Source organism: Grus americana, chromosome 17 (assembly GCF_028858705.1).
Source record: "Grus americana isolate bGruAme1 chromosome 17, bGruAme1.mat, whole genome shotgun sequence".
NCBI lineage: Eukaryota > Metazoa > Chordata > Aves > Gruiformes > Gruidae > Grus > Grus americana.
In genome coordinates this window covers 15,810,176-15,822,605 of record NC_072868.1, presented here as the reverse complement: position 1 = coordinate 15,822,605, position 12,430 = coordinate 15,810,176, and positions in this window count along the sequence as shown.

The following is a 12,430-nucleotide window of genomic DNA, read 5'->3' as shown; positions in this document are numbered from 1 at the left end:
CATACAGTGGTCAGTTTTGGGGGAAGAAAAAAAGGAAGATTTTCTTCAGATGCCCTTTACCAGGCATGGCTGGCTAAATGGGACACCTTGCTCCTGCTCCTCGCTCTTCATAGGGCATCCCTCATTCTGCCTTTTGTGTCAAATGGCTGCTCAGAGATCTGCTCCATCTTCATGTACCCCATCTTTTGGGCAGCCCCTTCCTTATTTCTTTATTAAAATGGAAATAACAAGGGTAAACAGGGATACCAGTGATAAGCCAGTTTTATGCCACCCATATTGAAGAGTCAGAAAGTAACAGTTCAAAACACCCGGGACAAAAACCACTGCCTGGCGCTCTAAAATTAAATAGTCACCTGGGCACATTACACCAGAAACGTAAATACAGGTGACGCAATGACACAGAGTGGGACAGTTATGCCTTACGCAGAAGTCTGTACTTCAGCTCACGTGGTATCTAAAGGAAGCGTACATTACCAACACCGCAAGCCTTGGTTACTCAGAGAAGCAACACCAGAGCTGTCAGCCCTGGGGACAGAGGCTGCACGCCCACCCAGCGCGGGGGGGCACGGCAGGGTGGGAGAAAGCACTGAAGAGTGATACCCAAAGAGGGCAGAAACAAGACATGGAGAAGGGAAGTGATACAGAAACAGAGACAAGGAAACAGAGGAAAGTAAAAAAAAAAAAAACAAAACCAAACCAAAAAACAACACAAAACCAAAGGCTTTTTTATTGTTACTCAGATCCAAAGTGAAGGATTTGTTCTAGGTGATCTTTGCCTTCTTTTACACTCCCGCCACCACGTATGCTGTCCAGAGCGCTCAAATTTATGGTCAGAGGCTGCGAGGATGCAAAGGACAGGAGGACAGGGACTGCTGCTTTTGGTGCAGCACCTGCAACAGCTGATACTACAGCATCTTTGTCACTGCTTCAGAATAATTTTATCCACCTGTAGTGTTTGGTTTTCCATTTACATTTAAAAGGATGTGACATATACAGTTACAAAACAGTATTAGAACAAATAAGCCCAAGGAGACAACTAAAAGAGGAAGTGAAAGGCTTCAAAAGTAAAAATAAGAATGAGACATAGCATTTGTCTCTGACAATATTTGCTGATATGTTCAAATTGAAATGTCATATGGAAATGGTGCAATTTTTGCTTTAGATATGAGTGAAATCATCTGTCGGATGCTTTCTTCTTATCCTCAGTCGTCCACGTACGAATGAAACCGAGGACTTCGAAGGTCGGTAACCTCTTGTCAGCCTTCCAGGCATAATGCCATGAAGCCAAGGGTCTTCCATGCTATGGGAAATTGTGGAGTAGTTTTTATTTCCAGTCCAAATTAGAGGTAAAGAAAATTTGAGAACATCAGGATTTTGCCATGAGACCTAATAAACTCTCTACCAGCCAGCCATGCTAGAAATACTTTTCCAAACCATCTAACCAAGAAGCTCCCAAGTGTAGCTCGCTCAGTCATTTCCTCCGCAGGCCAGAACCACGTTGGAGCACAAGAGCAGGAGCACACGGTGCTGTGCTGGTTTGCATGACTGAAGCACGTCTCCTTCCCAAACCTCTCCTCTCACGCAGCAAAGAAAACAGTGGCAAGTACTGGGCCATGAGGACTATGTGGCCAACTGCCACCTCCACTGGGGAGGAGGCCGCAGGATAGGTTATTTCCTTGGTGAAACACTTTGAAATGGCTTGGGTATCACTAGCAGGTCTGGGCTTGTGTTTAGAAATTCACAGTTTAGTTTACAACCTATGCTACGATAAACCCCTAGGAGCCCTGAACTTGATTGATCAGAGTCATAAGACATCCCAAATCTTTCACAATCCAGGTAAATGACTTGTAGAGAAAATCCAGGTACCAAATGCAGATACCAAACAGAAGGTGAAAGTCAGATAACAACCAGCAATAGGAACCAGTCTTCCCCAGATCCCCGGCATCCCATATTCACTAGATCATATCGCCTGTGCATCCAGCTTGCATGGACCAATCACTCCAGGACTCTTGGTTCATACTGGAACATCTACAAGCTGCCATCAAGTGTTTATAGCTTCAACCAGATTGCTGTGCAATGAGAGCAGATTGTCAGGTATTAGAATGAGTTAACTTACTCGGGAGTTAACTCTTCAAAGTTTGGGGAATGCTTCTCAATTCACCACCAAAACATCTCAATTCATCGTGCGTATTTGAAGCCTCAGCCTGAGTTACTGGGGTTGTCAGAAGCCCATTGACCTTCTCTAAGCACCTCTAAATCTATCAGCAAAACTCAAGAATAGAATGATGAGGATTATGACAGTTGTAACATAGGAGTTGTCTTTCCTTAATGTTCATGGATACATGGAAGATACACGGCCTTTTTATTAAAAAAATATATTCTAAGAAGAGAGCTGAGAGAGGTCTTCTTCCAACCGCTAATTTTATTTAGAAATGCAACTCCTAAACCTGAACACTTTCTGATAGATAGATACGTTGTGATGCTTACTGAGAAACAGCATCACAATAGCCAAGGAGACCCAGGTGGAAGGGATTCTTACCTAAACACCATACATCAGGTGGTGCTACTTTTGTTAAACATTTTTTTAAAAGTTCTCAACTTACATGTTAATCAAGGGACATTCTGGCAATGTCCAAACTGTCCTGCCACTTCAAGTAATGCAAGAAATTACAATAAACATTTTCACACTTCTTCAGAGAGGACAAAAGCTTTGTTGTTGTTGTTAAAAAACAAACAAACAAACAAAAAACCTACACAAGAGAAGAAATTAAAGGCAAAATAAGTTTTAGAAGTGCCTAGTGCTTCTCAAAATAAACACAAAATAAAGCTCAGCAACCCTCCCTTTTGCTAACTTCCACTTTGTATGGCTTTATAATTAGAAAGAATAAGTTAAAAAGCCATAGAAAAATCCTTTGCTGATCTTTTCAGAGTCTTTTCAGTTACACTGTATAAATCTCCTGAACAAATCTCCTACATTACACACCATCTTTATTTAGGAAGCTTTTCTGAGGTTATTTCTAGGAAAACGAAACTAGGAAATGACAATATTTGCTGTTGTTTCAGTACCGTGGTGTTCTTTTTTTCTTCTTCTTCTTCTTCTAATGTGGTCATCCATAGACAACTGGAATGTACAGGAGAAACCCAATACTCAGAAGAATAAAGTTCAAAAATAATTTTATCACAGACCCCCAAAAAAATGCAAGCCTGGTAATTTTTCCTAATTCCTTCTGCCAAGAAATAGAAATGCTTTCTGGTTCATTGAGCAAATTGGTGGGTCTGAATTCCAGAAATTCAGATATCCTCACAAAGGCAGCATTATGACCAAACAGGTTACGTGTTCAGAATTCTGGCCGGGTGCCACTTTGTTAATAAATACAAGTGTTGAATTCAGCTGGATTTAAAGATTGTGTTCTTTGCTTGAGCAAGTCTAAAAGTGCCAGAGTTGTAAAATTATCATTGTCGCTTGTGCTTTGAAACCTGGAGACACCGTCGCAGATAAAAACCGTCTCTGATCCTGCCCGGGGAATCAGATGGGCAGGTCTCACCCTGAGCCCGGCTGACTTCAGTGGCCTAAAGCAGCGGTTTGCCAATGGAACTATAAACAGATTGCACAACCTGTTACAACTTAAACACTCAGCTAAACCTCAAAACATATTTAATCTGGATTTTAATTTTTTAATACTGATTTTAGAAATAGCAGACAAAGCAGTAAAAAACAGGACTACAGATCAGAGCTAAAATTGTTTCTTTTTGGGTTCTCTGTGCTCTACTTCATTAAAAGGAATTTAATTTTTGTCAATAAAATGGATTATATTCCATCATCAACAACAGCAATTAATTAGAACATCAATAAAACTCTCCCAATGATTGTTTGTTGGGTTTTGTGGGTTTTTTTAGTTAAAATATAGTTGATTGATAGCTTTAAAAAATTCTTCTGTGTCTTAATTACACAGGATAACATTTATACTTTACATTATACAATGGCAGTTATCAGAGCTGAACAATTCCAGGCAAATGATTTATTCTCCTATCTGCTCCAGTTCATCAAAAAAACCTGAATTGCTCAAAATATATTTGTTATTCAAAATCAGTCAGTAAAGGCTATTTGCAGTTAGTGGTTAATAACTAGACAGAATTTTTTTCCCTGTGTGCAGAATTACCAGATCCATTTTACAGATTAAAACCCGAGGCACAGAAAGGCATCTAACCCTGCACAAAACCAGCAGCAAGTACCGTCCTCCAGCCGCAGCACTGGCCCACGCCGGCAGAGAACGGTCAAACTCTTTACAGGTAACCAACTGCCTGTGCACGTGGACTTACGGGTAGCCGTCCTTGGGTTTTATGCACGCAGGTACATGTACACACATACGCATCTACACCAACACTCACGTTTTATTGATACCAGTTTCTACATATGCGAGACTGTTAACAGCTCGAGCTTCGTTTTTAATTTTTTTTTGTTTTAAACGTGTAAATGCCATGGAACTACCATCACTTAAGTAGCCTAGAGGCAATTCCTCCTTCATCTTAGTTCTTCTAATTGCTTTATACTTCCTTTCACTTTTCCTAAAAATTTGAAACTGCACAGGTATTAGCAAAAAGAGACATTTTTGCCTCTCCTCCCCCCAGTTCTGGTGCAGCTGGAGACTCAGACTGGAGTGAAGCCTTGCTTCATGAGAAAACAATTATTTGATTTGAAATGACTCAAACGAGAACTCTGTTCTGAATGGCTTCAGGGATAACTGTTCATAAAATCCTCTTGTTATTAGCAAAGATGGTTTATTATTGGCATACTGTAACAAAAAAAACCCAAACCCAAACATCTGGACTGTCACTGTCTGCAAGAGAGATACACGTATGTGGCTCTTCCATCAGGTGCTCAATGCTCTGACCTCTGCATTAAAGCGTGTTCAACACAGCATAGCTCCCTGCAGAAAGCTGCACCGAATCTTTACAACCTGTAGTGGCAAGATGCAGACAGGGACCTAGTGGGAAATACAGAAAATTCCTACTTTTCCTCACCCTGGCAACGCCTGAGTACTACAGGGAAGAGACACGCAGCAGCTCCCGGGAGAACCCGGTGAAACTCCTGTGCTGAGCAGGCCCCAGCAGCAAGGATGCCAGCTTAAGATTTTATTTTTTTCTTTCCTTTTTGCATTACAAGCGGCTGCGGACGTGGCGGTGCCCGGACCCCACCAGCACCAGCACCACGCCAGAAGCGGGCAGAGCTGGGCAGGATGCTGCTCCTGCGCTGGAACCGAGATTACAGCGGGAGCGTCAGCCCCGAATTCTGCCTTGCCCGGCCAGCCCAAGCCGTGCTTAACACGGCAGAAGTTCCTCCCAGGCAGCGAGGGATTTAATTGCAGCAGCCTAATGAACCTCTGCCGCGGCCCCTTGCTTCTTCCCAGGGAGGGGACACACGGGGCTGGGGGAGGGGACGGGAGCGAAAAGGAGGGAAACAAAAGGCTCCGAAGTAGGTTGCTTATCTGAACACTTTGCTAGGTGCTTTTCGTTACATTGTGGTAGCTAATCTGGTCAAAATAATCCAAAACATCTAGTGAAAGAGAGCGCCGTTTGCACAATGCAACCTCGCAAGACATTTGCTCTTCTTTCAGACACCACCCACGCCCGTGTTTGAAGATTTCCACACTTTTTCCCCAATTAAGCACATTTAAAGTCACAGATCCTCCAGCTGCACCTCGTCGCTTACATCGCTACATGAAAGCAACACTTTCTTTGTAAATTAAAGTGCATGTAAATATACGTAAGCACACACTTACACGCAAAATGAAATACAACGTTTGCAGAAGTGCATGCATGTGTTTACCAAGCCGTATATTTTACTTCTGTATTTGTATAGCCCAGAAAAAGGAACAGTGCAGCTTTAACACGGTTATGCTTATGATTTTAATTCAAATACTCGGGAGATGTGCATATTACAACATCTCTTTGCAGACATGTTGTACTGTACTAAGAAGAGTGGGGAAACATTTTTAGCCATAAAAACGTCACTCATGGGAGCCGTCTCTCTGAAATGCTTTATGCTCCTCAGGTGAAGATCAGTCACAAATAATAACTGGTTTGATATTTAATCAATGTCAAGATGCTGCTGGAAGTTAGTGTCTGTCCGCAGCAGGGATCTAATGGATCTGTCTCGACATCAAAAATACATGGAGAAACTTTTCTTACTCTAAGCTAGGACAAAAAGCTTTTAATTGCTTTACAGATAACTTGACGGTGTATACCACATCAGTGGGCAGAAAAAAAACCGCCCGTAATGACAGCTCAGTGTCTATTTTTGCTCTAAGATACACTTGAATCTACAGGGCAAATTTCTGAGATCTTGCTTTTTCCTTCCAAATTCACCTTCTACTACTCAGTCTTTGCAGAAGACAGTGAGAACTGAAAGGGGAGTCAGATATTCCATGCAGCCTGGATGAAAGAATTTAGCTGTGGTATGCCTTTAGATGGACCTTTTATGGTTAACCTTCAAAAATCTCTCACTTTCTCTCCACTTCTTATTCCTTAATAACATTTTCAGTATGAGCACTCCTATATTTAATTGCTGTAGTCAAAACAGAACCACAAGGACCTTAACACAGAGTCAAAAGAATGGTTCCTCCTCTTCTTACCTCATCATCTGAGTAGTAAAATGTCCTTAAACTAGTAAAAGATCATTTTCAGGGATGTAAAAATGTTCAGAGGTAAAAAGAACTTTTGCCTTCTTTTGACTTTAGAAGGATCAGATCTATTCTATCCAATTCATTGTGAGGAAAAAAAAAAGGTTTTGCAATGATTACACAGACTGCAGACAGAAATGTCTTTCTCCAAAGTACTTCCTCAACACCAGACCAGGCTCCTGGCTGCAGTCTGCTTGCCTGACAAGTTGTGATATTTACTTTTTGCTCTTTTCCTCCACTTTTTCCGCTGAAGTGTAGCCCACTAAACCCGGATAAAAGGAATGAAGTTATTTAACTTTGAGAGATTTACCCAATATAATGAGAGATTAACCTGCCAAATATTCAGCCCTTAGCCAGCTGAGCACCGAGCTTAAGGTTTCAGCTGTTGTGCTACTTTTTCTTCAGGAAGTGCAGATTTTTAAAGTTTGGCAGATAATAATACACAGACCTAGGTGTTTGGTGTTTTTTTTTTACCCAGTGATACAAAGGAAGTGGTTTTGTTGCTAGCAGGTACCTTGTTTGGGATATTAAGATAATGAAAGTTCATCACCACAGACAAATTGTGACTGCACCCCATCCAATCTGACCTCAAGCTTGAGTTACTGAATGAGGAGACCTGCATTTATAACAACCCTCCCTAATCCCCCAATAAATCAAATTCACCTCCCCTAAGCTGTTGGGAGAAATTGAACTTTTATATACCTAGATTTAAAGGAGGAAAGAAGAAAACCTGTGCTGTGAGAAAGAGCAGCTTCAATGGTGCTATATGCTTGTAAATAAAAGGCCAGTTCAAACTTTACTCAACATTTAGTTTTTCTTTCTTCCAGCAATTGCTCAGTTACTTACAGCAATCATGTTTCCAGAAAGGATGCACAGGAAGCGGTATCAGGAGATAGGAAACATTGCACATCAACCCCCAATTCTGCAAGGCCAGTTTCTCAAAATCTCAACAGACTAGCTGCTTCTGCAGAAATAGAAGTAGTAGATTTTTAAATAGCATAGAGAAATACAAAAACATCAGCACATGTGTTAATCACAGCAGCTGAAGAACTGGGCTGAATAAACACCAATCAAAGGCACTCCTACATTTTGCAGACACACCTATAAAAAGGCTTCTATGCAGTCAGTACTGTTCTAGCTATTTAACAGTGCTGGAGCGGGTGTGGTAAGCACATCCTGATCTCGCAGGGTGACCTGGCAACCTTGCTGAAGACACTTTCTCTCTAACCTGAAATGTTCACTTTTCCTGATTAAAACGGCTAAAAAATAATTTATGTTGGTGGTTACAGATTAAATAGTCTGGTATACTTCAAAAGCCTGTTTACCTGTGATTTAAAACCAGTATCTTTTGATCAAAGAGATAAGCTGTCTCCATGCAGTCTGGTGATCGCTGCTTTCCTAAGGCCTTTTCCCCGTTCAGTTAACTTTTTAGTTTTACTGGAGTATGAAAGGATGCAAGTTTCAAATTTGTCCATGTGAGTTTACATACAATTTTGCTAAGGTCTATCATACTGCATTGCAGATAATGTTTCAGCAATTGAAGATTTAACAGCCGCTGCCAAGAATTGCGATGGGATCATCTCACGGCTGCCGTTGCTTTGAAGTTGCCAAGTCACAATAAAACCCACAGCTTCTCGCAAATGCTGCGTTTGGAATTATTATCAGTTAATTGGAAGATCTTTTGAAAATATTGAAAACACAAAAATGCATTCATAATGATCTGCTCAATTCAGCTTGAAACCTGCAGCAAAACGAATCAGAACTTTATTCTTCTTCATGACAGCATGGAGTGGAAAGGAAGAGATGAGAGTTTGACCTGACTTCCTTTGGTGCTTGTTTATATCATTGGAGCAGAAAGAATCTCAGTGCCTGGCAGCCCACTTCCTGAAGGCTGAAAAAAAAAAAAAAGCAGCTACATTTACTGCAAATTGTATTGAGATCGTGAAGCTCTGATACCACAAGTCATTGATCTGGTGAAGTGTTAAAAGACAGATGTGAGACTTCCCCTTTTCAGTTACAAATTCCAGCATAGGAGACAAGAAAACAACTATTCTCCTTGCCACCAGAACGCGTTGACTGCTGCGGGAGGGAATCCTGGATCATATTTTTCCTCTTTGTGAGAAATACCCACGTTATTTTTTTTCTGATAGCAACAAACAATTTGTTAAATATAAATTGCTGGAGCTGAGCTACTCAGAGGGCATCAACACTGATAAATATTTACTTGAAAATATCCCCAGAGTTGAAACTTAATTGAAATGCTAAAGCTTTGTTTGCTTCCCCTGCTTCGGCACAGCTGAAACAACAAAACCAGTCAGGCAACTTTTTTTTTTTTTTTTTTTTTTTGGTCAGGTATGTGCTGAATTACTGACAAAAAGCTCGGGGGTTGTTAGAGGAGCTGCAACACCCAAGGGATTTCTCCCAGCTCCAGACAGAATGACTTCATTTAACTATCTTGGGTGCTCTTTTCACCGGCTTGGACTGAATCTGTATCTATTTTGTGGGCAGACATAGACTTTAATGTGAAAACACTACTGGAACACCCTTTCCCAAAACATTAAAAGGTTTACAAATGAGAGTTTAAGGTTTCTACATAAGCAATTTGTGAGTGTAAAAGGACTGGGTTCTGGTTTTGCTGTCAACCTCCCCCTTCACGTAAATGAGGACTGTGGAGACAAAAACTGTGTTCTTTATATTCCACGCCCTATTTTGTTTGTTTTCTGGATAAACTGAAATTTCTGAGATGCCATGGTGGCATTTCTACGTTTTGTAGAATCCTCTGCTGGAAGCAGAGCTTGATGGACACGGATGGAAGAAGAGGTTTCAGGGTGTAAAGGAGAAGGAGCAATGCCTTAGAGTATCCTGAATACAATTAGAGTACTTTTTCTTCCTGCTCGTTCTTCACGTTGCTATTGTTTACCTGTGCTACCTATATTAAAACCGGCAACAGTAGTACATACTATAATACTATTCTTCTTTCACTCTGGTGTAAATGTTGACTTAGTTTCTACTGCTCCAATGCTTAAAAGCCTTGGCTATCTTAGCCGAAAGTAATCCAAACTGGAGAAAGCTTATAGGTCAAGATTTGGGAAAATGAAGAAGTCTGAAGTGAAATATTGCCAGTATTCCTAGGCAAACTGATCTTCCACCTGATGGAAGATGAGGAGGAGTAGACATCTGACCTGCTGAGATGCTTGAAAAAACCCAGGGCTGACCAAGTTCCAAGTGTGGGAAAAACAGATCACGCTCTGAGTGTGTTGTATGTCCTGGCTTCATGTTTTCAAGTTTTCCTCTTAGCTCTGCAATACAAGAAACATACACAAACAGCACACAGACACAAAAAACCAAACCAAGAAACAAAAGAGATGTCTCAGCCCCGGCAGGCTTGCTTTCAATTAAATACAAAGAGCTTCATGAAAACCATGACAGCTTGAAAGATAGCAATCATTTGCAAGACTAATGTGGGGCGCGGGGTGGGGAGGACGACACAGGACAGAGGTTGTTTTGGCTTCTACAGCAGTTACAGAAGGTGAGAAAATGAAGACATTGGAGAAATATGACATTTTTTTTAAAGAACAATTGTATCTGAACAGCACGTAACTAAATGGACTGAAGAGCATGCTGGTATCTGTTCCACAGACAATACCCTTTCAGAAAAGTTTTTGTGTAAGACTTTTCCAGTACAGGTGTGTCACCCTCTTTTCAGAAAGAAAGAGGAGAAAAATACAAATTATTACTCTGTGTGTGTCTGATAATACGTAAAGATTCTCTTCTGTTTCATACAGAAAATGTGGTGATGCATACCAGGATGTGGGTGACTCAAAGGTTAGCGTTAATATTATGAAAAAAACACATGTAAGAGATGGGAAATAAAATCTACAGAAAAGACGTATAAAAAAATTTCTGGAACCCTCATTAGAAATTCCCACCCACACATAAAACCAGACAAATATTCGTGTTTTCGCCTATTTTTCAATAAGCTTTTTTTCTGTAAAGAGCTTTTTAAATGGCTGACAGCGTAATAACCACTATCAGAGTGTGGCTCTGATTGCAGTTCCACGTTCTCAGGTAAGGGTATTCAAAGAAAGCACAATACAGGCATTCAGAGCTTCCCAGGGCCATGCTCATACCAGACAGACCAGTAGACTCTGACCCTATAACATGAAATCATAAGTCCAGACCATTTAGGGACAAATGTAGCACCTTATTCCACAATTATTGCCACCAAGTGCAATAAAGTAACTTAGCAAAAGGATGAATGCAGGGATAAAGGGCTGCTGTTGGGAAGCGCCGATCATACCGATGCCTAAGCGTTAGGCAGTGTCTGAATAAAATGACAGCCACGAGACCTGGACAGCCAAAGGGCAGCAGAGGCGTGCAGGGGCAGGGCGTGTGTTACCTGCCTTTTATACCAAACTTTTGGTGTATTAAGAACACTTAGTGTCCAAAAAAGTTCTCTTGAATTCTCCTTATGAGGCTTCCTCTTAGGATATTCACACCTCATTCTGCAGATTTACAATCTTCTGCATTTAAAAATGAAACTACAAGATCAGTGCTATCTTTGTGGCAGTTTTTCAAGAACTAACAGGCTGTGCTGGGCACATCAAAAAACTCAAGAACAAATTTCTAGAGCTCTGAGTTTCTAAAGTTATGCGCATAGGGGAGCGTGATACATTCAGAAAGGGGAATAAGTGCCTTGCCACTTTGGAGAGCGGCTGTAGAAACCTACTGGCATTTCAATAAGCATACATGTATTTGTTCTCTGTCTTGAAACACTTAGGATTTCTGAAATGGTAGTATAGTGGTGGAAACTATAGCTTTGTGTTGGATTTTCAGCCAAAGCAAAACTAAAAACCAAACTATTTATTGGTGGGGGTTTTCCCCATCCACCCAATACACCAGGGAAATTATGGTGATAATATATAGTGTGCTGGAAGATTCTCCACCTGCAAGTAAAAAAACCTAAAGGTAATGAGTGGGTGAAAAGAATCACCAATGTAAACAGTAGGCTGCAGAGGAAAATAGTCCATCTTGATAAGAAAAAGCAAACCAAAAAGCACAATTTCAGAGCGCTGCACTGTGCAATCTCGAGAAAGAACAGCATGTTGTAACACTCTGAACAGTGGCCCAGAATTCTGCACTCTACCTACATCCTCCTCCTACCTGCCTTCTCTTTTAAAGCCTTTCATTTGCCATTCTTAACAGAGTGAAAGCCAACCTGTGAAGAGCTCCTGCAAATGAATCCCGAGCTGAATACCCCAACAACCTACGCGCCCTGCAGCACAGGCGTGGATTTCGCTCCCGTTGCTGGGTGCAAGTGGAGCCTGAACAAAAGCGGTAGAGCTCCTTCATGATACATAATTTGTCACCAGGGTCTCATGTGCTTTTGATGCCATGAAGACATAGCTAACAGGATGAGGAGGGCAGTTACAGCATTAATGATTTCTTTTTTATAATTTAGGAATGTTAGTTGTACCTTCTTTTCCCATAGTGGGAATCCATTATTAATATTTACAAGCAATTCTCTAGTAAGCAGGTAAAGGCTCATAATCAGAATCAAATTACCATACTCCTGATGATACTTCATGAGATGAGCACTTTATTAGGAAACAAAAGCTTCCAGAGAGACTATTTAATGATAAGTACATCGGTTTCTTTAATACTCTAATGGTAATTACTAGTGAGACAATTATTTTTCTTGCCCAATGACTTTTCCCCCCCTAGTGAGAATTGTTGTACTCAATGCTTAG